This window comes from Neolamprologus multifasciatus, chromosome 7, assembly GCF_963576455.1.
Source record: "Neolamprologus multifasciatus chromosome 7, fNeoMul1.2, whole genome shotgun sequence".
NCBI classification, from domain to species: Eukaryota; Metazoa; Chordata; class Actinopteri; order Cichliformes; family Cichlidae; genus Neolamprologus; species Neolamprologus multifasciatus.
In genome coordinates, this window is record NC_140445.1 from 47,216,922 (window position 1) to 47,243,238 (window position 26,317).

A 26,317-nucleotide genomic window follows, 5' to 3' on the forward strand; every position below is an offset into this window, starting at 1 on the left:
TGTAACTATGTTTTATGTAAGGCATGAAGTGTTTGTAATATTTGCATTCTGTCCGATCTTTGAATTTAAAGGATAGTCACCATAAACACAAGAGACAAAAGGACTGCCATGCTGGTCACTGACTGGATCATGAAGCAAATACAAAAAGAAAGACATTCAGTCCTGTTTACACAGTATTAGATCAAGCAATATTGTCTCAAAATATGTAAGAGAAGAATATACAAAGTGACAAAGCTCCTGCAGATTAATGAAAACTACCGAATAATATTACCCAATATTATTGGGTAATATTATGTTATCCTGTTATCCCAATATTATTGGGTAATATCTTTGTAAAAATCTGCATTAGAAAAATCTGCAGCATTGGTTGATCAGATAAGTTCAGCTATAGCTGTCCTAGACAGGAGAGTCACCAATTACCTGCTGAACAAGAAAAAAAGGCAGCAGGGATGCAATCATCATATGATCTGTAAACCAGAACTGAGCATCAAGGACAGTGGAGTACACGCTGAACTAGAAACATCAGAAAGATGAAGGCCCACAAAGAGACACCAAGTAGAAGGTAACCCCCACCAGAGAGACTAACACAGATCAGAAAAGGTCTTTGACCTTTGTCCAAGAAATGACAGTGGGTATAAGTCAAAGTAAGCAAGACAGAAAATGCTTTCACTCTTAAATTTACTTTTAAAAAACTAAAAAAAAAAAGTAATTTATTTAAAAAACAACATTGTTGAACACAGAAGATTTTTTTTCTTCTGGCTGGATTTATTTATAGTACCTCAGTAAATTAAATGAGTCTTAATCCAAAGTATATTCTTTTGACTCTTAAGGTGATAGCAAGAAAATAATATTCTCTTATTCTCTTTACGTTCTGTCTTTTTATTCAGCATGAGCTTAACCACACCCAGCTAACTGACAGCTATTGTTAATGGTATCATTGATCAAATTTAGCAGCAGTGGTGCTGAATTGCTTTGTTAAAGCTGACACTTCTTAATGAATGAAGATAGTTTAACATTTAACATTTTAAAAAAAACGAGTAAGATCATTGTAGCTTTCATTCATGTTAGCCATGTTATCCTGTTTGCAAAAAGAAAAGACAAGAAGCATAATTGAGCTTTCAATAATATGAATATTTCCAGGTCAAACTGTTTTGTTGCTCATTGCTGAGAACGTTTTTATTATATTCTGTTAGTGGTGTTGTTTAAATTAGTCTTTCTAGCTGTGGGCTGCATTATTTAAAGGTAAAACAAAGAAAATTGATCTTTACCCGAGTCCTAAATGGCAAGAGAGAAAATTAACTGACCTGGGACCTGTTGGACTTTCATTTGCCTCTAAAGCATTGAAACACCTGTGCACTGATTCTCTAGAATCAAGTGTTGTATGAGGTTGTTTTCTGGTGACCAGTTGGTGCCCCGTGGATGGGAGCATTGCCACTGTCACATTTTACATTAAACTTTAAAAATTTCCACTATCTGAATAGTTTCAAATGGTTGATAATTTGATAATGAATATTGGTTCAACAAAAGAATAAACCCACTCATGTACTAGCTTCTGACATCAGCTATTTTTTCTTGATTAAACATTCTGTCTGCTTATGAAACTAAAGGACAGCATCATTGTTCCAAAATGGAAGAAAATAAAATATATATATATATATAAAATGCAGTAGAAATCAGTGATAATGTGAAATACAAGAACAAAAAATTGCAGAGGATTATGCGGTCTCATTTGGGCCTCAGTGATAAATTAAGCCCCAGCATTCAAAGGCAATGTGTTCAAGGGTGGAAGTGACTTTGCCAAGACACTGTGAGATAAGAAGCTAACTGTTATTAGTTTAATGGGAATGATAGTCTGCCCAAAGCAGTGTGCGCAAGTGGCATGGGAGCATCATTTTTCTTTGCAGTCTTTCTTACACTGCACTGAGCCTGAGTAGCGGTAAGAGAGCAGCAGCCTGCCAATTGTTTTGTGGGAAATATAAACCACTGAAGACAAAGTATTGCTCATATGACCACTGGGCTAGGTCTAGGTCCAGATCTAGGGCCAAGTTGCCACAGTATTTATTCTTCATTACTATGATAGGACAGATAATACCTCTGATATTAGTATGGTCTGTGCTAGTAGGCCCAAAGAAACACTAGCCTTAGAGTTAGTATCCAGGATCCCTTCTTGCTGTATGCTTTTCCACTTCCACATCTGTGGGAACAATTGTGTCAAAGCTACTATAACAAGGTTCAGAAATGTGTTCAGCAATGATTATGGGTGCTGAGCTGTTCCTTCTGTAACACTTCTGGAGTCGTTACAGTATACTAGGACCAGTTAGGTTCGACTACTAGAGTAGTAATGAGTGTAGCATGTAATAAAGACCACAGACCAGAAAATACGTTTAAATTGCCGGCTTGTTATTTTGTGAAGACAGAGAATAGACAGTTAACACACATCACATAAAACATCCAACATCACACATTTAAGGAAAACAAGATATTTTCTTTCCCCTTTTTGTTCAGTATATTCTGTTAGTTTATCCTATTTATCTCAAAACCTTTTATTTGGCTTTAAAAGGATGTTATTTTCAACCTAGGTTATTGTCTTATTTATTTCAAGTTCTAAGTTCAAGTTTATCCTTTGATCTATTTGCATTAACACTGTGTTATTTTAAATCAAGTTCAGTTCTTTAGGCCCAAGATTTAATTTAATCTTGTTCTAGGTTCACCTTTCAATCTCAACCAGTTCTTATTTTGTTTTAACCCAACAAACTTATTTACATTTCCATTAACACTATTAGAGCATTAAAATGTGAGGTTGACCAAAATAATTTACAAAAACATGTAAAAACTAAAAACAATTCAGCAAAAGGCTGAATAATCCCCTTAAACAAACAAATAAAAGAAAAGAAAGTTGTCTCTGTGTCCTTTAACTATTAATCCTGGAATTACTCCAAATGATTATCCAGTGCTTTGAAAGTCCGCTGTTCTTTTGCAGAGGTGTATGGATTAATCCTACCAGTTTTTCAGCAAAAGAGCTCAACGTCCAGCAGGGGGCGTTTTCCCTTTTCCTGCTCGGTACAGTTCAATGGGTCCGTGGGTGGCTCGCCATCTTGTTTCTCGCTCAGCGGATCAAACTCCGATTCTAGCTCGGTATTTCCCGATCCAAACCTTAATGGCCTACCATAACAACAAAATAAAGTGCATAAACATTCGAAAATAACACAAGGGTAGCTCTTAAATAACAGTAAAAGTCCATTTTTCCAGCTTATTTAGCCGTGAATGAGGTGACGCCAAAATGGCGCGCTGAAACACCGTCAAAGGCCTTTGAAGTACAGCCTGTGTGTCGGTTAAGCACGAATCCACCGTGTTTAACATAAAACAACATAAATCTGCTACCTTGGCTCTCTGTTTGCATGAAATGAGCAATATAATACAACAAAACATTTCTTGCATGAAATAAAATACAATTTCTAAACTCACCAAGTCCCGTTCGGTTATGTTCACAACGTCACCGAGGCAAGGACAGGTCGGAAAAACAAAAAATATATTCTCCAGAGTACAAAAATGACTTTATGTAGATTTCTGGCTCGTTTTTAATCTTTTTTCACTCGTTTAGGCAGCAGCTCCGCAAGGACTGTCTGCATTTCTCCCTCTCTAGCATCAAAAAGAATGAACAACCCGATTGGGTGTGGCTATCACAGGAGTCACGCTGCAGCGTGCCCTTTCACAATAAGAGTCTCAACACATATTTTAGCCATTTTACCTGAATTAACATAAAACACCATGAATTAGCAAGTTTTGTACTCTTTTAACATGTTTTTAAACACAAATGAAATCCTATAACATGAATTATATCATTGCTGATGTTTTTAATGAATTTTCTAACCATTATGATCTATTTATTTATCACCTGTGATATATTTCTTATGACTGTTTTTACTAACAGGCTTTTATTTATTGGCAGTTATGTTAACCAGGGTTACACCTTCCCCTCTTAAATGTATGCAAGCCCCTTTGCATAATGCATAAATCAGACTACCTGGATATCATGGATTTCAATAGAGCCTGTGACAGCTTCACTTAAACTTTGGAACAAAGACTGAACTATGCCAACAAGAGGGTTGCCTAATTGAGGGTATGTTAAGTGCTTGGGCTTTGTTCTCTCTCGGGATGATCTTCTGACTGATTGCTCTGCTTCGAGGTCATTTCTTTCAGTTTCATTGTTTACAGGTTCAGTTCCATTCACGTGAGTTTGAGTTGCTTCCTCATCATTAGTTTTCGTTGAATCCGATGCATTGTCCATTTCATTTTGTTGCGTTATCTGAGATCCTTCCTTTGCAGGTTCAGGCAAGTTTTCCATTTCAGGTGGTTTCTCCATTTCAGGTATTTTGTCATTTTCAGGTAAGTTTTCCATATCCGGTAGGTTTCCACAATCAGGTAAGTTTACAGTTTCCGTCATGTCCATGTGCTCTTGAGCAATATCAGGCACTGTCACACTTTCTGAGACTTGAGAATTGTCTGATTTGGGTTGCTCATTAGCATGGTTTGACTTAGCCTTGGGAGGAAAGACTACTTCGTATTCCTCAATCGACCATGAGATCTCTTTGGGAGGAGGTGGAGGGTAATACAGAGGGTAGTTATCCTCCTCAGAGTGATATTCAAGTTCAGGTTCATCGGGATCAGTCGTTGGGTGTTGACGTGTGCTTGGCCGATGAGGCTTTACTTGGACTGCTGGAGGATTTTCAGGGGCAGTTGACAAAAACCCACAAGGTAACAAAAGGTCTCTGTGGAGAGTTCTAGTGGGACCATGGTGATGCTCGGGTTTGACTGTGTATACTGGGAGGTTGTCTTTTTGACTTACAACCACATGGACGATGGACTCCCACTTATCAGCCAATTTGTTTTTTCCCCTAATCCGAACATTCCTTACAAGCACGCGATCTCCGACACCTAAGACAGATTCGGTTACATGTTTGTCATATCTAGTTTTGTTACGTTCAGCGACTTTGCTTACATTTTTGGTAGCCAGTTGGTAGCTCTCCTGAAGGTGAGATTTGAGGGCTTTAACATACTGTGAGTGAGATTGCTGCTGGTGATGGTTCAGGGGGACATTGAAGGCAAGATCAATGGGTAACCTAGGCTGCCTGCCAAACATTAACTCGTACGGCGTAAACCCTGTACTTTCATGTTTTGTGCAGTTATACGCGTGAACGAGTGGCTTAACAAAGTCACGCCAATGTTTCTTGTCTTCGTCTTTGAGTGTACCCAACATGTTTAGCAGGGTTCTATTAAACCTCTCCACAGGGTTTCCCCTGGGATGGTAAGGCGAAGTTCTGACCTTTTGAATCCCAGCTAGGTCGCATAACTCTTTGATAGTTTTTGACTCAAAGTCTGCTCCCTGATCGCTATGCAACTTCTCGGGAAAACCGTAGTGGATTATAAAGTTTTCCCACAGGGCCTTGGCTACAGTTTTAGCCTTTTGGTTGGGAGTTGTCATTGCTACAGCATATTTCGTAAAGAAATCTGTAATAACTAAGACATCTTTAGTGTTGCTGCGATCTGGTTCAATCGTCAAGAAATCAATACACACCAACTCTAGAGGTCTGGTGACTTGAATGTTTACTAGGGCCGCTGCCCTCTCTGGCAGGGTCTTTCTGCAAACACACCTGCTACAGCTTTTGATCTTTTGCTCTATGTCTGAGGCCATTTTTGGCCAGAAAAATCTGGTTCTGGTTAAATCAAGGGTCCGGTCAAGACCAAAATGACCCATGTCATCGTGAAGGCTTTTGAAAACCATAGATCTTAGACTTTCAGGAAGAACCAGCTGGTACTGGGTCTCTTCACCTACTTGCCTTTTTCTGTACAAAATCCCGTTCTGCAACTCAAGTTTGTTTAACTCACGCAGAAGGATGCTAAGTTGTGGGATCTCGTTGCGTACAGTAGGAGGAGATGTTTCACCTGTTTCAAGCTGGTGTATGATTTCACTGATAGCAGGATCATTTGTTTGACTTTGTCTTATCTCTTCTTCTGACAAGCTTGGAATGACAAGAAAAGGATCACACTGGTCGAAACTGTCGGGAACAGCATCAACGGACATAGACAGTGAAGTTACAAGTGGGCAGGCGAGAGCATGGTCTGTGTCAAGAGACTGGAGGACTAGATGTTTCTCACAGATTGCACTGACAGCTTGAGTGGGAACGTGAGTGAAAGGGTCGGTGCCAGGCAAGTGGTGTTGCACAAACTGACGGATCCGCTCCTGTTCCTTCAGGGAGACAAGGTCATTTAATGGCTCGAGATGCGGACGACGAGATAGGCCATCTGCGTCCATGTTTTGTTTGCCTGCTCTGTACCTAAGCTGGAACTCGAAAGAGGACAGGGCGGACAACCAGCGATAGCTCGTCGCGTCTAACTTAGCAGTGGTCAAAATGTAAGTTAGAGGGTTACTGTCAGTTATTACTGTGAAAGGACTGCCATATAAGTAATCGCAAAACTTTTCCGTTACAGCCCATTTGAGTGCAAGAAACTCAAGCTTATGAGCAGGATAACGGCTTTCGCTTTTTGATAGTCCTCTACTTGCGTATGCAATTACTCGCAACTCTCCCTCCTGCTCTTGATAAAGAGCTGCCCCTAACCCAATTGTGCTTGCATCTGTGTGTAATATGTAAGGCAACTTGGGATCGGCAAAGCCTAAAATTGGGGCAGAAGTCAGTTTGTCTATAATCGTCTCAAACGCTTTCTGACAACTCTCTGTCCATCTCTCCCCGAAAGGAGCTTTTGGCTGAAAGTATTGGACGCAGTTGGACTTCGAGCTATTGCTTTTCCGCAGTGGGGGGTATCCGGCAGTTAGATTGGTAAGGGGTTTTACGATCTTAGAAAAGTCCTTAATAAACCGCCTATAATACCCTGCAAACCCTAAGAAGGAGCGGAGTTCTTTCAAGTTCTTGGGACTTGGCCATGTTTTTAACGCTGCTACTTTTTCGGGGTCTGTTTCTACACCGTTTTGGGAGACGATGTGCCCTAAGTACCGAACTGACGTCTGAAAAAACATACATTTTTCAGGCGACAGCTTCAGACCGTATTCTTTGAGACGATTAAGCACGTGGAGAAGGCGGGTCTCATGTTGTTCGAGGGTTTCGGAGTAAACTATAAGGTCGTCTAGATAGACCAGGACTTCCTTAAGGTTGATGTCGCCCATACATTTCTCCATCAGCCTTTGAAATGTGCTGGGAGCGTTTGTTATGCCTTGGGGCATCCGGTTGAACTCGAAGAACCCCATCGGACATACGAAGGCTGTTTTGTGCTTATCAGCCTCATCAACCTCAATCTGGTAGTACCCACTTTTGAGGTCAAGGACCGAGAACCATTTCGATCCTGTTAAGGCGGAGAACGCTTCTTCCAAGTTAGGAAGCGCGTAGGCGTCTTTGATGGTGTTCAGATTCAACTTACGGTAATCTACACAGAGTCTTACGTCTCCATTCTTCTTCCTTACCACCACTATCGGTGAGGAAAATGGCGACTCGGATTCGCGAATGACACCTGCATCGCTTAGCTCCTGCAAATGCCTCCGTACGGCGTCAAGATCTTGTGGTCGTACGGGACGGGGTCTGTGCTTAAAGGGGGTTTCATCGCTCAGTTTGATTTGGTGTTTTACTTTGTTAGTGCAACCAAAGTCTGTATTGTGTAGCGCGAAAACCTCCGACATAGCACTTAACTTTTGTGTGATTCGTTCTTTCCATTCAGCAGGGACTGGAGAATCAGCAAAGTTAAGATTAAGCTCAGCAGGGTTCGAGCTGGGAGTCTGTTTGGACTGCTCTGTGATCTGACTGTTTGGTATGATCTCTTGAATAGCATGCATTTCAGCAATGACACTTTTCGCAGGGATAACTATGTCATGCTTACTTTCATTTCGCAGGACCACTGGAAGCTTTTGTGAGGGTTTCTCAGCAAGGGTAAGTAGACAGTTGGTGACCAAGACACCACCTGGCAAGGAGGATGTAGAGGGGGTCTCGACTACTACCCACTTGCCTGAGTGTTCAGTTTTTGCGTGGACTAAACCCTCTAACACTCGACTTTGGCCTGCAGGAATGACTTCAGGCTCTTTCCCTGACAGAGTGACAAGACCGAAGCTGTCGTCCTCTTTTTGCTTGTGTCTTTGTTGTAACACGCTCAGCACTACTCTATAACCATAAGGCAGGATACTGAGGTCTGTATCAGCCAAGGAGAGGCTTTCAAAGACAAGGTCAAGAGTGTTAGTGCCAATTAAGAGAGAAGACTGAACACTAGAGCGTGTGTCTGGAACAATTAATGCAAGAGAAGACACGGTAAGTTCAGTACCAAAACAGTTCTTTGGAAAGGTAATGTCGACACAAATATAGCCTGAATATGGGACATTCTGACCATTTGCAGCTTCGACTTCTAGCAGGTCCTGTATTGGATGGATTTCAAGGTCTGCTAGATTGTTTTCATAGAACGACTGGGACACTGTAGTCACTTGCGATCCGGTATCAAGAAGGCAGTTGCAAGCTTGATCATTGATTTTTACTTGAGCAGTGTACTTAGCTCCAATTAGACCCTTGGGTAGTTTCGCAGTGGCTGATTTATTGTTTGAGAATCGTTTTCCGGGTTTATGTGAAGGTTCAGTGGGACTAGTTTTATCCGTAGCACCCATTTGTCCCGCAATGAGGGCTCCCTTTAGTTTAAAGGCTGTGTCTGCTTGTTTTGTCTATCCCACAGTAACTGTTTTTCTTTCAACCGTTTCCTTTTGTCAGTGACTAAAGACGGGTTTGGGTCATTTGGGCATACAGAGGCAATATGGCCGTCTTCGCCACACTGGAAACAGTAACCAGGCCTGGGCCTACTCTTCGCAGCTTGGGGTGTCAAAGGGGTTCGTTCTGGTACTTTAGAGTTGGTCTTAGCATTAGCTTTCGGAGGGTTAGACTTTTTCCTAGGAGGGTTCAGGGTTAATGTTGCGAGATGGCTTTGAAGCTGACTGATTTGTGCCTTTAGTTCTGTGACCAGGTCTTTTTGAGCATCTACTGGTGGGTCTACTTTCTGGGGTTTCAATCTTGTCAGTTCACTCTTCAGCGCAGTTATTTGTGTTCGCATTTCTGTGAGATCGTTTTGCATGGTGAGCGCAGGAAAGTCAGCATTTGCAGCAATAGAGTGAGAGGCTACTTTTGGTCTGGTGGCAGCAAAATGTTTTTTCATTCGGCTTTCTTTTGCAGTATGCTTGTCCTCTTCTACTCTCAACTGTAGCAGCAGCTCGGTGAATGAGGGGGGTTTATCTTTTTTCTTTTCGAGCTGAAGATCTGTTAACAAGGCATTATCCCAACACCCCCGACAGAATTGACGCAGAAGGTGCCGGTCCGCTTCACCAGCTACGACACCACCTCTTTTCAGAGCTTTTGAGAGAGCTGTTTGCAAGCGATGGAGGTAGTGTGAAGGCTTTTCACCTGCATCTTGTAATGTGTTGAGGAATTTGGCGAAAAGCTCATCGCCATCCTCCACAGTGCCAAAAGCTGAATGGAGTAGTTCAAGATAAGCTGAAGGCAAGGCTTCAGGGCCCAGAGGTTTCACCACGTTGGCAGCAGGCGGTACAAGACTGTCTAAGATTTTCCGCGAGCGTTGCAAGTCAGACAGATTGGGATCTTGAAGTATGAGCTCTACACTGTGGCGCCATGTATCAAAGTCCACCTCATGACTAGGACAGGGCAGTTTGCCTGAAAAATTTCTGAGGCGGAAAGAGGCGCTCACTGGTGAGACAAGAGCTTCACTTCGCACTATGTGCTCTACTACAACCTTTTGCACATCAGGGTGTGTTATAAAGCTCTGTGGAGTAGTAGTTTGTAGATCTGGTTGTGTCTGGTTGACTGACTCAGAATCGCTGATGCATATGCTAGCTTTGATTGGTTCTGCAGTTTCACTTTGGATAGGTTGGTCATTTGCTTGTACTTGGGTTGTTGGTTCACTTTGTAAGTCTGGGATAGTTGCTTCTGTGCTGTGTGTGACTGACTGAGCACATTGGGAAAGGTGTTCATGCAGAACAGTTTCAAAAGATTTGCCACTAAGTCTAGCAATGCTTTGCAGTTCATTGAAAAAACTGTTGGTGGCGACGTTGGTAACAGCTGCGATGTACTCAGGTGACAGGGCTCGTATCTGATAAGTGACTTCATTCGGACATTCAAGTGTGTAGGGTAGTAAGGGTTCAAGTGTCGACAGAGCAGCTCCACTCTCATACTCTACAATAGCATTTTTGTGGTAAGAAGACTTAGGGTCATCTATCTTCAGAGTTCTCGCTGTTTGACCATATCTGTTTAAAAAGTCTTTTAAAGCTTCATCAGCGTCTGTGCCTGTAATCCCACTAACAATAACTGAGTTTGGGATTTTAACATTCTCTCTGTCAACTATTTCCATTTTGCCGGACTTGGCCTATTTTTGAGGTCTGGGTCAGGAAAACAAGCTTGAGGAATCAATTACTACTCCTGGCTGGCTCGCCACTTCTGTAACACTTCTGGAGTCGTTACAGTATACTAGGACCAGTTAGGTTCGACTACTAGAGTAGTAATGAGTGTAGCATGTAATAAAGACCACAGACCAGAAAATACGTTTAAATTGCCGGCTTGTTATTTTGTGAAGACAGAGAATAGACAGTTAACACACATCACATAAAACATCCAACATCACACATTTAAGGAAAACAAGATATTTTCTTTCCCCTTTTTGTTCAGTATATTCTGTTAGTTTATCCTATTTATCTCAAAACCTTTTATTTGGCTTTAAAAGGATGTTATTTTCAACCTAGGTTATTGTCTTATTTATTTCAAGTTCTAAGTTCAAGTTTATCCTTTGATCTATTTGCATTAACACTGTGTTATTTTAAATCAAGTTCAGTTCTTTAGGCCCAAGATTTAATTTAATCTTGTTCTAGGTTCACCTTTCAATCTCAACCAGTTCTTATTTTGTTTTAACCCAACAAACTTATTTACATTTCCATTAACACTATTAGAGCATTAAAATGTGAGGTTGACCAAAATAATTTACAAAAACATGTAAAAACTAAAAACAATTCAGCAAAAGGCTGAATAATCCCCTTAAACAAACAAATAAAAGAAAAGAAAGTTGTCTCTGTGTCCTTTAACTATTAATCCTGGAATTACTCCAAATGATTATCCAGTGCTTTGAAAGTCCGCTGTTCTTTTGCAGAGGTGTATGGATTAATCCTACCAGTTTTTCAGCAAAAGAGCTCAACGTCCAGCAGGGGGCGTTTTCCCTTTTCCTGCTCGGTACAGTTCAATGGGTCCGTGGGTGGCTCGCCATCTTGTTTCTCGCTCAGCGGATCAAACTCCGATTCTAGCTCGGTATTTCCCGATCCAAACCTTAATGGCCTACCATAACAACAAAATAAAGTGCATAAACATTCGAAAATAACACAAGGGTAGCTCTTAAATAACAGTAAAAGTCCATTTTTCCAGCTTATTTAGCCGTGAATGAGGTGACGCCAAAATGGCGCGCTGAAACACCGTCAAAGGCCTTTGAAGTACAGCCTGTGTGTCGGTTAAGCACGAATCCACCGTGTTTAACATAAAACAACATAAATCTGCTACCTTGGCTCTCTGTTTGCATGAAATGAGCAATATAATACAACAAAACATTTCTTGCATGAAATAAAATACAATTTCTAAACTCACCAAGTCCCGTTCGGTTATGTTCACAACGTCACCGAGGCAAGGACAGGTCGGAAAAACAAAAAATATATTCTCCAGAGTACAAAAATGACTTTATGTAGATTTCTGGCTCGTTTTTAATCTTTTTTCACTCGTTTAGGCAGCAGCTCCGCAAGGACTGTCTGCATTTCTCCCTCTCTAGCATCAAAAAGAATGAACAACCCGATTGGGTGTGGCTATCACAGGAGTCACGCTGCAGCGTGCCCTTTCACAATAAGAGTCTCAACACATATTTTAGCCATTTTACCTGAATTAACATAAAACACCATGAATTAGCAAGTTTTGTACTCTTTTAACATGTTTTTAAACACAAATGAAATCCTATAACATGAATTATATCATTGCTGATGTTTTTAATGAATTTTCTAACCATTATGATCTATTTATTTATCACCTGTGATATATTTCTTATGACTGTTTTTACTAACAGGCTTTTATTTATTGGCAGTTATGTTAACCAGGGTTACAATTAGTTGACTTATCAATGTGAATATGTCATCATTTTTATGACCATTACATATTCCTTTGGTGTATTGCTGTCATCTCAAACAGATTTCATGATCTTGATGGCTGTCATTTTCATGTTGGATTGAAACTCTTGCAACGTTATGAGTTTCAATTATTTGTTATGAACATAGTTCTATATCTGAGGATGTCATACTACAAAACCAAAGCAATCACTCCCTAAACCACACGCAGTCCCAGAACAATATCCTTTACATTGTTAAAGCTTGTTAATAGTGTGCATTACCGCTAAATTATGATTTTGTATTTCTGTAGGTTGCGCATTTGCGAGGGTAAAACTAGATGTCAGTAATGCCAAATCCAATTCTTTGCATATTTGGTTGCTGCCTGCAAGCCCATATTACAATGCTTATTCAGGACCTTGGCCATTCAAAGCCCATTGAGGCACTTTTCCCTTCCAACCTCACTGCTTTCCATTTTCACTGCACCAGCCATTTTACATAGCAGTACAATAACACAAGTCAGGGCAAATGAGTGTGAGTGTGAGACTGAGTGACAATGAGTGAGTCGATGTATGTGTCTATTATTTATGTGTGAGTACGTTTGAGTGACAGTGGGGAGTGTGTTGCCATTTGTAAGGATTAGAAGAATAGTGAGTAAAGAGATGGATTTTAGGTAAGTGCCGCAAAAAGAAATGCTGCTTTACTTTGACCACCTTAACAGCCAACAAAGTTTGAAGGAAAACAGAAAAGGAAAGTTTATAGGTTTGTAAGTCCTGTTTACTTTGTTTCAAGAGGTTTTTCTTGCTGTTGAGTTTTGCTGTGCTGTGTCTGGGTTCTGGGTTTTTTTTTTAGCTTTATATTGTTGTTGTTTCTTTTCTGGAAAAGAAATCGATATTACTTTGGAGCAAGTAAGTGTTATGAGATGTCAAATTTGGTCCCAGCCAGGACCAATGCTTGCCTAACATATCCCCCCCAAAGAGTTTCTGGCTGCTGCATTTTGTGGCACACCGCAAATGTGCAAAGGGTTTCTGCCCAAACCACAGATTCCTGCTATACCCAAGTATTTTTTACACGGTTGTAAATTTTTAAAAATAGAAAACAACCAGCAAATGCAGATTTGTAACACAAAGGAAAATAAGCAATACTCCTAAAGATCTTTAAAAAATAAAAACTCCATCTTTCTAACTATTTTTGTATTTCATGGGCGTATCATATACTAATGTGCTATAAAATAAAGACACTTTGTGAGACTGCTGTTGTATGAATAAATAAACCCAGCTTGTTCCCAAAGTCAAGAGTGCTGCAGCACATTTAAAAAACAGAAAATTCCCTTGGGACCCACCCAATATTACATCTTCACTCGAATCAAAATACAAGATAAAGCGATGCATTTCCTTGAAAATTTCATTTTTTAAAAAACATGATCAATTGCTAATACTACTCAGTCTAGCGTTGAGGCCAATGTGTGACCCACCTGCCAACCCAATATCACGACAAAGTGTGTAACAACAGAAACGCCGGTCCACCGTATCAATTTCACGCTTTGGTCTCCAAAACATTGCAGCAAAGGGAGCTATTTTACATGAAAATAATCACGGGAAAGCATTTAGCAGACATTACTGACACATTTACACATATATACATATTAGCCCCCTAGCTTAATTGATTCGGACGATTAAGGACCCGGAAATATCCTTAGTACGTTTTTTGCTCACCACCGACTTCGTGTCTTAAAATATATGATCTCCCCCTGCTGGTAATGCAACTTCTGCATGCATCTCCATTTTGGACACAGCGGACCAACATGTCTATTGCACATTTTGCTCTGATACTAAGTTGACCTGCCACTGCAGTAAATGAGGACCATGAGTAATATAACAAACTAACCTCCTATTATCAGTTTTAATTCACAAATCAACCCTTACAGTCTCTTCCGTTTATCCCTGTCTGGGTCGAGGGAAGCTGGAGTCTATCCCAGCTACCATAGGGCAGGAGGTGGGGTACACCCTGGACAGATGGCCAGTCTGTCGCACAGCCAACAGTAAATAAACAAATATATTTAGATAAATATATAACTGTACCAAGTTGTAATTTCAACCTGAGTTTTTGTTATTATTCCTGCAGTATCTTGGCAGCCCACCAGGTGAATACACATGTAAATACACAAATCAGCCACAACTTTAAAAACCACCATGGGCGTCCCATGGCTGGCAGGGAAAGCTGGCAGTGGATCATTTTGATCTTCTGTGGGTTACAAAGTGAGAGTCTGGAGTCTAGATCAATACCATGGGCTCTTTGTCCTGTTCCTTGGGTCTTTTTTGAACAGCTCTTGTGAAATGAGGCAATGTCCAGCTAAGAGAGGCCACTGTCATTGGGGAATGCCATCACCATGTGGGTGTGCTTGGTCTGTAGCATCCAGATGCATGAAGGTTTCCCAGCAGACAATTGCGCAGCACTACTTGTTGGCGTCTTAATATTTATCTGTTGTTGCTGAATGGATATATGATCACACGCTAAATGGTTAGCTGCAACTCATAATAAGAGTCAATCTGCCTTTTGAAAAAAGAAATACCAAAGGGACCAAAGACTGAAAAACAAACAAAAACAGCAAAAATAAAAGGCTGTCGGCAACTGGTGAATTCAGTTTTCACTTGATGTTGAAAACAGTTAAGATTTCACTCCCAAATTTTCATTTTTCTCCTACTGTGAAGGAAAAAAAAAATTCTGAACACCAGAATTTAATTTGGCAACATAAATTAGGTCAGAGTGAAAGTTATTCTAGCTTGCAGACACATTTCATGATTCATTCTCAAAAATATATTTCTTTATTATTTCTGTTGCAATAGTGACTCTTAAAATGATGCCAAAGACTGTATCGGTATCAGAATTCATTAGGGGGGCAGCCTTATCAATAGTTACCCAACAAGAATGACAACCTTGAAACTTGCTATACAAAGCCACTCACCTATCAAGAATGATTGTAGCATAACAAGCAAATGGTTATTTTATCATCTAATCACAGAGTCATTCATCTTGCAGAGTCATGATTATCCACCTGACAGAAACCCCCCACACCAAGTATAAGAGAAGATTAAGGACAAGCGTGCATGCCAGTGTTGAGGAACACAGCTGAACAAATTAATTATTGATGGGATCCTTTCAAAGCCTGTGGCGTCACTAGGTATCCATTGTTACCTCTGTTGTTGTTTGCAGCTCTTAGCAGGGCAGAGAGGATGGAGACGAAGTAGAGAAGAATGAGGTCTATGAACTTCACCTCTCTCCTCCCGCCTATGAGGTGCATCATGTCACAGTCAAATGTTCCCTTTTGGAATCAAATTTTCTCTGAGTTTTATTCATCTAATAACACAGTGAGCATGTTTGACTAGTACTGCAAATCTGTGTATAATCGTGCATTTACTTATTAGTTTTATTTTACTCATGTCGATCAGCTGATGAGTAATATATATTGATGAAACATGTCAAGCACCAGTACACAAAATGTATTACAATTGTTTATTTTTAACTTTATATCCATAGGGAAATATACTGTCAGTTCTAGGGTAGTGATCTGGAAAGAAAAAGCCCCTGTCTAACAGAATGGTTTTATAGCCAGGCAGCGTGGAAATAACTCTAAAATACTGACATAATTCCTTCTACTCATTGCAAGGGTACCTTGGCCATGCGTGATCTGCTGCTGAAGACATTGACAAGTAGCTGTGGTGCCAGAATGGCTTAAGTTCCTGTGCAGAGTTGCTTTAGCCATGCAAAAGTGACAGATTTCAACACTGCTGGACAAATATTTTGTGTGACTTTGTCATTGTGTAAGCAGATAATATAGGGTACATTATAGTTTTTAAAATCGAAGTTAAAATCTGAGTCCTACAACTCTTCAAAACATAGGAATAACTTCATTTTTAGCTTAGTTTAAAGACATTTTGCAGTTAATGTACACAGACGTAAACACCATCAAAATCATATTTCAGTTACAAAATATTCTATTTTTTACTGTAATTACACCTCAGCTAATCACAAAAAAAATAAGTTAGTGCCTTCCTAATATGTTCATCAGTGATACGAAACCAACCAAATCATTTAACACCAGCATCCAGTACTCAAAGATAACAGGTAGTTCAAGAGATTGTTTGTAAGAATGGAACATGATTTTCTGTGATACAGAAATTAATTAATCTATTTGGTCTCATTTATTTGCCAAGACTCATTGTGGCAGAACAGAATCCCAGCGGTGATAGACGCTGGTGCTGGTGAAGATGGGGACTTGGATGGGTTCTGATTGAGCAGGGTGAGGCAGAGATAGGGAGGAGGTGGCTGTACAAATGACAGACTGGAAGACAGAAGAGCACTGAGATTTAAAGCACATGGGTTGGAGCTGATTGGCTCACTGAAGGTGGGCAAGAGAATGATTGGTCTTGAGTAATGATGTCAGCATTGACTTTGACAGCGTGGGAAGTGCAGTAAAGAATAGACTAGCAGGCGGACATCAAGGAAGTGGCTAAATGGATGATTACAGATCTTCTATACTGAACGCATTAATTAGTTTTATCATGAGCACAAAATTGAGAAAAACTAGAAAATTGCTGAAAAATCTCAATTTCAACAATTAATTTTTGCCATGCTAACAAACATGCTAATGTTCAACATTATGGCCACTCGAGGTTAGACAAGATTAATGTGACTCTATTTCTGAAAATGAATTAAACACTCATAATTGTGTTTGTATTATATGCACGTGAGTATGTGTGTATTTTTCCTGAAACAATGTAAAATCCATTGTTTTGGTTTTTGGTTTTGGTTTTCATTTAAGACCATTCATTAACTCATGGGCACAGTGCTTTGCAAGTTTTCACCAATCAGTGAGTTAAGGTCCTATATGTTTATGACATTGATAAAAACTTTTTAATGATATATATATAATTTTTTAAAATGGGTCATTGTTAAGGGTTACACCTAACAGCAAAGTAATGATTCATAAATGGAACATGTCATGGCAGACAGTGCAAGCACCATGTAAACTTACAGATATCTATGATGAATAGGTCCGATTTTGCAGCTGAACATAGAAACATACCAAATGTTTAAACTGAAATATTTCATTATTTCGTGAAATTTTTTTAGCTCATTTTAAATTTCATGACAGCAATCGAAAAAAAAAGTTGAGACAGGGCTTACTACTGTAGCATCCCTTCTTCTTGTAATGACACACTCTAAACAAGAGACCAACTGCTGGAGTTTTGGGAGAGGAATGTTGTCCCAGTCTTCTCTGATATAGGATTCTAGGTGCTCAGCAGTGTGTCTCCTTTTCATATCTTTCATTTCATGTGCAAAATATTTTCAGTTGGTAAATAGCCTGGACTGCAGGCAGGCCAGCTAAAGCCATGAAGTTGTAATAGCTGCAGTATGTGGTTTAGCAACGTCTTACTGAATGCAAGACCGTCCATGAAAAGTACATCATCTAAATGGGAGCATAAGTTGCTCTGGATCATGTTAGCATATGTTTTTTTTGTATGATAGATTTCTTATCCTGGATCCTGGACAGCGTTTACAGACAGTGACTTCTGGAGGTGTTCCCCAGTCAAAGCAATGGTTTCCATGTCAGAATCATGCCTGTATTTAATGCAGTGCTACCAGAGGGTCTGAAAACCATGAGTGTCCAGGATTGGGATTTTTTGGCCTTGTCCTTTGCACACAGCGATTTCTCCTGATTTTTTTTGATATTGTGTTACTGCAGAGGATGAAATATTCAGAGTCTTAGCAATTTCATGATGAGGAAGGTTATTCTGAAATGGCTCCGCTATTTGTAGATGCAGTTTTTTTGTTGGGGTTTTTTTTTTTTTTTTTTCAGATTAATAAGGCTCTGCCCATCTTTCCTTCTGAGAAACTCTCTAAGTTGCTCTTTTTGTACCCACTCATGTTACTAACCTAAGTACCTGGAAAACGTCCCTTCACCTGTTTCTTTTTTACTACCACTTCCTTTTCAGCCTTTTGTTGCTCTGTTCCACTTTGGCGACATCAAATTCATAAATACCTATTTTTCAGTGACACAGTAAAAAGTCTCAGTTTAAATATCTATTTTTTGTTGTGAAAAATGTGATTACAAGAAATCACTGCGTTTTTTACACAGCAACCCTTTTTTTGATTGGGGTTGTAATTTTATTTTCCAGTTTTAAAAATCACCTACCATCTCTAAGTGATCGTCCATAGACTCGGTTTAAAAATCACAGGAGGTAAAATATCAGGTATGTATTAGGGAGCATACTGCACAGACTGCCTCCTGGAAGAAGCAGTGTGTTGTGAATGCCTGTGTATGTTTGACTGCAATACCCGAAGCCCACAGTGCCATCAGGCCTTTAAAAAGGGAACTGCTACTTTCTCATAGACTCCCTTCCTTCCTCGTCTCACGTTCCCTTTTGGTTTCCACTTCTTTCTCAGACACATATGTGATTATATATAACCGTATTTTCCATGACGTTTCGGTGAAGCATTTGCACGTTACAAAGGTGTCGCGAACAAATTAGGTTCAGTTTACCCTCAGAATATATTGCTGCTTTATGTCCCGTGTGTCCGTGTGCGTCAACGTTTCTGTGCGCGCCAGAGGAGAGGCTGAAATCTGGAAAGACATATCTGGACATATAAGGAAGGTTAACAAAACGCGTGGGGTCTAAATGAATATACCACTAAATGGACGAATTGCGTATGTGACGTGATAGAACACGGCACACACGCCCAGGCAAACACACAGCTTTACCACACACACTTGAGTAGGACACCGGGCAGAGTGCGTTCCGCTGATCATCTCCGTCCCTCCCTCCAGCAATCGGATTGCCTGTGCCACTGACGACAGCCAGTCACACAGTACCGAGAGTGTGCTGTGGAGAGACTGCATCAGGGAGCTGTGCGCTTGGATCGGGAGCGGTGCGTGGGAGTTGTTCTCTACCTGCCATTTGCATTCGTTCTTTATTCTCATCGGACGAGTTCGGGCTCACAAGGAGCCCCATTACCAAGGGAGGATCGCGCTGTATGTGCGCGTTTGTGTGGGTTATCTGTTTTAACTACTGCTATCGTCTCAGAACTGCAGCAGTGCCGTTTTGGAGAAAGTCGTTGGAAATCAGCAGGAAACGGCTGGCTGGTGTCTGTTCTCCCCTGTCATCTTTTAAAGCTATCTATCAAGGAGATGGACTTGAGATACTGTGTCTCAGTTTAAGTGTTGGTGGCTGGGAGTTGCCGTCGGGAAGAAATGCGAAAGGATGCTTGGAAGCAGTGAGGGCTACAGCAGGTGAGTATTTGGTTAATAAAGCCAGTGAAATAAAATAAAATACATTTAGGAAAAACTGTTTGTTTTTTTTAAATTAAAAAAAAAAAAAAAATATATAAAATAATGCAGATCCATTTCAGTTTCCGTGCTTATGTCACTGCGGTTTAATGTGGGGTGAGGCCAAGATTTTAGAGAGGTGGACAGTATGCAGCCAAACCCTGGTCTCCCCCTGGCTACTTTGAAGAAAACATCCATCAAATATGTGAATTCTAGTGCGCTAGTGGCGACATCAGTTCATAAGAGAGGTTTATTTGTAACTCCAAGGAGCGCTTTCCGATGTCAAATCAAAAATATACATATACACATATATTCCTGCAAGTCCCAAATGATAAGGTCAGAATTTGTTGACAGGACAGAAAAGCAAACGGGGACTTGAGTGTGATTAGGCGCGTCCTCTGCAGGTATCAAAACATCCAATAAAGACATATTCCAAATTCATTTAGAGTTTTGTTATCGGTGCACATTTTAAATCTGCTTTTCTGCTCATTTCTGCGTGTGCGTGTGCTCGTCCGAGAGGACGAAAGCTTAAAGCATTAATCAAATTTAATTGTCCCGCGAATGTGTGCGTGTGTGTGTTTGTGTTCGTGAGAGAGAGAGGCAGAATATGGACTGTGTCTGTGTGTGTGTGTGTGTGTGTGTAGGGAGGTGAGTGAATTGCAAAATGTTATCTTCATCTAGCCTTTATTTGACCACGTATAGACTCTGCTGAGATAACATTTGTCATTGTGTTGAAGTGTGAGGCAGTCGTGATCCTCCCTCCTATGCCATTTTATTCATCTGCAAAGATGGCTATCTGTTAAATGGGCAGCGTATAAAAAGCAAGCAGGCTTCTGCAGCGGTGTGGTGGTGCATTTCTTTTTTTCTTTTTTGTGAAACGACTTGGGACTCTTTGTTTTCAACTAGACTACAGACGTGGGATCTATATATAGCACCGATTGCGACGAAACAGTCCACAAGATGAAACTTGTGCGTTTATGGTGCCACACTCCATCTGTTGTTTGTTATTAGAGGCTGCATTTTTAGGGAATGTGACAGCGGCCCCTGAATGTCTCCCCGCTATATTGTGCAGCACAGCCTATTATAATGTGTGTACTGTTATATGCATATAATTCTCACAAAAGCTGTTGAGGCAGAGCATCAGAAGACTCTGTGATGCTGTGCCTGCAGACATTCATAAAGTGCTGTAGCTCTATTGGTTATAAATAGCCGGAAGGAGCGGACAGCCAGCTCGAACAGGAGCAGCCTCCAGTCGTTCCATCAGCAGCAACAGCAGCAGCACAGCTTCTCTGGCATTATCTGGGCGCACAATCTAACGTGATAGATAGGGAGTACACTTTGAGATATCACACAGCCACAAGGGTGTGGCACCTGTATGTGTGTGGGTGAGTGGGGGGCTTTGGTTGGATGGTCCGATGTGCTCTCCCTATCAAGGTACCTTTGTTTGCTTCTTGGACTCAGTAATGACTTTAGAGTGACCCCATTACAGTAAGTGTTTTTCTGTTTTGTTTTTTTTTTTAATCCTGCCCTGTGGTTGTTAATTTCATCCCCAGGCTTAAAGCCCTATTTCTGTCATGTTTTACTGTTTTTTTGTTTTCATTGATGATTGGCACACTGCTGACTCAATCATAGCTGCTTTGCAGCAGTTAAGAGGCTCCTGAAGTGTGTGATCCGCTTTGTCCAGACGCCCCGGCTGCCTTCATTAAACAAATGTGCAGCCGCTGACCTTGACTATCTACATTTTTCAGTAGGATTAACCTCTTTGCCCTACAGTACAGTAGGCTTCGACACACACGTAGAAAACGCTCCTCTCCATTCTGGCCTACAAATTCATGCTGCTGTTGGCATGCAGTATTGAATTACAACGTGCTGATCAATGTTTGCAATAAGCTAAATCTCTACATAGCGGGCAGTATAATACAGAGTATCAGATATCACAGGAAAATCTTGATCCTCATAACACCCTTATATTTCAGTGAAGAATGGTTATGTCTTAGTAACCCATGCTTGAAATGTAACCAGATATAGACAGAGAATGGAACAGTAAACTAATGAGATCAGACTGAAATATGTGTGCAGCATTATTCATTCATGGTAGAGATCAGCCTCATCATAGACAGCAGACTGGGACAGAGAAGCAGTCAAGACAAAGTGGGTGGTGATGGTGTGGACCATGATGCTAGTGTATGATGACTGATCACAGGCTTGCTTTCTCACAACACACTAAGTGACCAATAGTGAGCGGATTTATGATGTGTTAACATGTATCCTGGAGACACTCATCCTGGGTGTAAAGCTAACACCTACTGAATTGACAAAGTGTTTATTAGTTCCCAGTTGTGAGGCCATGGTGCCTACATAATGCTAGGATGGCAGCGCTGAGACTTTTCACATGAGACTGCAATTACGTTGTTTTTTATAAGCCCCCGGCTGTCGTTCCACTTTTTGCCCGAGGCTGGGTGGTGTGGTTATAAAAGATCTGTAGTGGGATCATAGTGGCTATTTGATGGGAGGAGGAGGAAGCATCTTGTTCACGTGTCACTTTTGTCCTTGGCTGATATCTTTAGAAGTGGGTAAAGAGAAGGAACAGCTATATGTGCTGTCAAAAACTCATGAGCATTTTTATTCTCGCTTTTGTAGTTTCAGCAGTGCAATCACTTTCATGTAAGTATTTCCATCTATTGGGAAAGTGTCCCAGACAGCATAGCAGAGGTGCTGGAAACAGCTCCTCAACAGTGTCAACAGCAATCTATTTCTTTTCTTTCCCATAAGGCTAACCTGCCCAAGTCAAACGCAACTTATGAAATACAGTGTAATTTTTTTTTATAATGTAGCAGCTGGCTGCCATGTAGGGGCTGTGTCTCGTTGCAGATTGAAGCTACTTTTATGTGTTACACTCTGTGTTTGTGTTTCTTTGCAGTTGTGCACATATTATATATTTACTGTTCTTGTGGTGGTGCAGTGTCAGGGTTTGTTAAAAAACTTCAAAAAGATAAAGAAGCACATGTTTAATGTGTTACGTTACTATTAAAAAAACGTTCTTTAGAATATCTGTTAATTTATTCGGAATTTCTACAATTCTTACTGTAAATGATTCACTGTTTAAAGATATTTGAGGATATGTGGCCCTTGCTGTGCCCTCAACTTTACCACGATAGGGCGATCGTGGCTCAAGAGTTGGGAGTTCGCCTTGTAATCGGAAGGTTGCCGGTTCGAGCCCCGGCTTCGAGCCTCGGTTGTTGTGTCCTTGGGCAAGACACTTCACCCGTTGCCTACTGGTGGTGGTCAGAGGGCCCGGTGGCGCCAGTGTCCGGCAGCCTCGCCTCTGTCAGTGTGCCCCAGGGCTGTGGCTACAATGTAGCTTGCCATCACCAGTGTGTGAATGGGTGGATGACTGGTTGTGTAAAGCGCTTTGGGGTCCTTAGGGACTAGAAAAGCGCTATACAAATACAGGCCATTTACCATTTTCGCATCTGATTTTACATTTGTAATTCTAATTGCATTGCCCTTAATCCTGCGATGGTAGAAACATTAACGTGATTATTGTGCACACTAATCCAGAATTTACACCAAAATGGAAACCATTTATTTGTCACATCACAGATACCTGTCACAAAGCTGCAACTACCATACACGTAATATGCAGAAATGCACGGGTTTCAAGTCTTGATGTGTGAATTCTAACAGACAATATTCACATCCTGCTGTGACTTGGCTTTTCCGTTAATATTTAACTGCATGACATATCTTTCATGGCTCATTGCAATCAAAAGCAGGAAACTAAAGAGAAAATTAATGCAAATAAGCATCCAATGGATGCTTTAAAACTCGGATAAGCAACATATTTTTGTCGACTGAGAAAAAAACACCCCCAAAAAATTGGATATTGCATTTTGTTTGCATACTGTATTTCAAGTGACCCGAGAGGGAATGTTGGGGTGTAGTTTGTGCAGTTCTACATACAGTAAAGTAGCATAAAAGCAAAGTATCTGAAAAGACTGGGGTTTTAATTTTTTTTGAAGTCTGAAGTCAGGATTTACTTATTTCCAGAGTGCATGAAGCACATGTTTGTGCCCGTGTTAGTCAGGTGGGAGAGGTTTAGAATGGAGGGGGGCAGATACCTATCAAATTCAGGCTGTTTTAGATTTCTGCCCACTGCTTACTCCTTAAGTGAAATGTCATTGTAGTACAGTCTTGTTAGAGGCATGTCAGAGGCATGTGTAAATGTCATGCATTTACATTACCCTGTGGGGTTCATTAACATTTAAAGAATTCGCGTTTGAAAAATAAATCAGACAAGTGCAGCTAATTCTGATCTACTTCACAGCGGTGTGAAAAATGGCTTTAGGGAAATTCTCCGAAGGGGCTTTCAGAGAACCATTTTGTGCTTGTGTGTGCGAGATCAAGGTCTTCAGAAAGAGGTGGGATTTTGAATGGCAACAAGCAGTCAAAATTGATTGCATGCCTACCATCAACTTTTATTAAAAATTTGGATTTCAATAACAATTTAGCCTTTATTGACGCCAGATGAAGCTATTGGTCAAGGGTTTGTATTTGCTAAGGATTTTTACCAACCCTGTGGAGTGCAGTCATGAATGATGAAAGAGTAATGAAACTCTGTTGCCAGGAAGCCACTCACCTCTTGGACGACTGCGTGTAAATGCCACTCTCCAAAACTGTTAGTGGGCTCTAAATTATGTTGACTGAGTGAGCTGATGGCCTAAGACTGACAGCTTTAGATGGGACTTTGGGGTGAAAACATCGATCAGAAGTAAGTCAAGGTAGACTCAGCCATTGAAAACGTACTCCATAGTTTCACTTATTTACAGCTTATAGTCATATTGCAAACAGGTGATCTAGTGTATGTAGTGCACTATATATACTTTTATGGAGAATAATGGTTACATTTTAGGTGTATCAGCAGGCCACAAAACACACTGAACCGGGATCATCGAAAATGTGATGTTTTTGACATGTAAAATCCCTATCCGTCATTTAAGTCGTCTTCCCTTCTTTTCCAGATGTAGACAATGGATATTATTGACCCATTTGATAATGTCACATGCATTCATGGCTGGAGTTTAAATAAATGGTGTAGCAGCGCTGACGATTACTATTGTGAGGCAAAATTACAATATATTGAATCTTTATATTCAAAGCAGCAATTCAAATAGTGCTATTTGGTGGCAATTTGAAACACAATTGTGATACAACAGCAGCTCCACTTTCACAGCCTCACTTGAATGGAGCATATGATATTTTTCATAAGTGGGAACAAGATTTGTGTTTGTGCCCCACCTCCCTGATGTAATGGCTGTTAAAATAGCCCATTGAGATTCAGAGTTCACAGAGTCCGGTGTTTAGGTGCAGTGCTAGTACTCTCGACTCTCTTCCCTCTGTCTAGTAGGCTGACTGAGGAAGTACTTAGAAACGGAGTTGTCATTTGCACCCAACCTGCTACATGTTTCCTGTGATTTCAAATTGATGCCGTAGCGTAAAAGTCACGTCTTCGAAAAAAGAATATTTTGGCTAGTGCTGAGTTCATTTAAACAACAATACAGATCTTCTTTTACATTATGGTTGGGCAAATGTGATTGGCAGAGTTCATTGTTGGTTTTTTAAGGATGTTTCTAAGGATTTTTTGTGTGTAGTTTTTAACTGCAAAACTGTGGATTTAACTCAAAGCATAATTGCAGTATAGCAACATGTGGTGGTGGTGCCTCCTTCCTTTTTGTTGTGAAGTGTTGAGAGTTGTACACAAACACTGATTCACCAGGTTTGACTGACAGATGTAGTGCCGTGCAGACCCTGGTATTGTATTTAGAGGCTAACTGCTGTTAGCCTCTAAATACATGTGTATGAGTTCATAAGCTATGCCAGAGCTTGTGCTAAGAAAGAGCCATGTGCTGTTAGCTTTTTACCACCAATATTGTGTAGTAAATGTTTTCCCTTTATCTGATAATTGAAGCCTTTAAACTGTCGGTATTGTGCATTTTGACATGAAAATAGAGTAGATACAATACAATCTAATAGGTTAGTTCTGGTTAACTGGTTGTTGAACTGGCTGGTTGGAAAATGTTGCCATATTTTTCAAAGCTACTTTACATTAAGATAGTGAGCTCTGAATAAGGTGTTTCTGATTTTGCATTGTTTTTCTTTGTATTTGATGGGCCTTGACAAGTTAAAATCGCCATTAAAAGCCACTAATCCCATTAGGATTCATTAAGAAAATGACACCTTAGTGCCAAAGTATAGAGAGGCTATCCTCCATGACACATGGATTAAAGTGGCTCAAGATAATTCAGTATTTTAATGTGCTTCAAGTCCATTATCCCTTCCTTTCGTGAGATCAGTGTAGCTGCTTTTTATCCATTGACAGTTTGTTCCCATTCATCATGTGATTCAAGAAAATAGGGGCCTTGCTTTGAGGTATAAGGGGGAGCAGTTTTTAGTTCCCTAAAAGCTCCCCTCGTTCATCTCTTTGGTGCTCTACCTCCATCTTACTCTTTCAGTTTAACTTCCCTAAAAGCTCTCTCAGTCTTGTTTGTCTCTCCGTTTCCCTTCCTCACTACGACTTTCTTTTACCCTCTGGCTGTTAACAGAGAGCAAGAGAGAGAGAGAATAACCGAACAATGTAACAACGAACTGCTAATATTGTTGAAGGAGGAGAGGGAAAGTGCAGGGAGGAAACAAGAGGTCAGATTTCAGGTTATCGACCAGACTGAGTGGCATGAAGAGATGTTGTTTTGCTAGACACGAAGAGGCAGTAATAATCCCACCTACAGTTAGACTCCTGCACGGCGCTGTCTCGCATC

The 26,317-nt window shown here is 40.6% G+C and overlaps 1 protein-coding gene across 3 annotated transcripts in view; it reads left to right on the forward strand.

The window, feature by feature from the left end:
- Positions 1-26,317, forward strand: part of lingo1a (leucine rich repeat and Ig domain containing 1a) — a 137,270-nt gene that overhangs the window by 90,457 nt on the left and 20,496 nt on the right. Inside the window, exon 1 of one of the 3 annotated variants that reach the window (XM_085164655.1) lies at positions 18,245-19,466. The exons of the other annotated variants lie outside the window; for them this stretch is intronic. The gene's annotated coding sequence lies outside the window, so the exon portion shown is untranslated. Of the gene's footprint in view, positions 1-18,244; positions 19,467-26,317 lie in introns of those variants that run through there. 3 annotated transcript variants of the gene reach the window in all.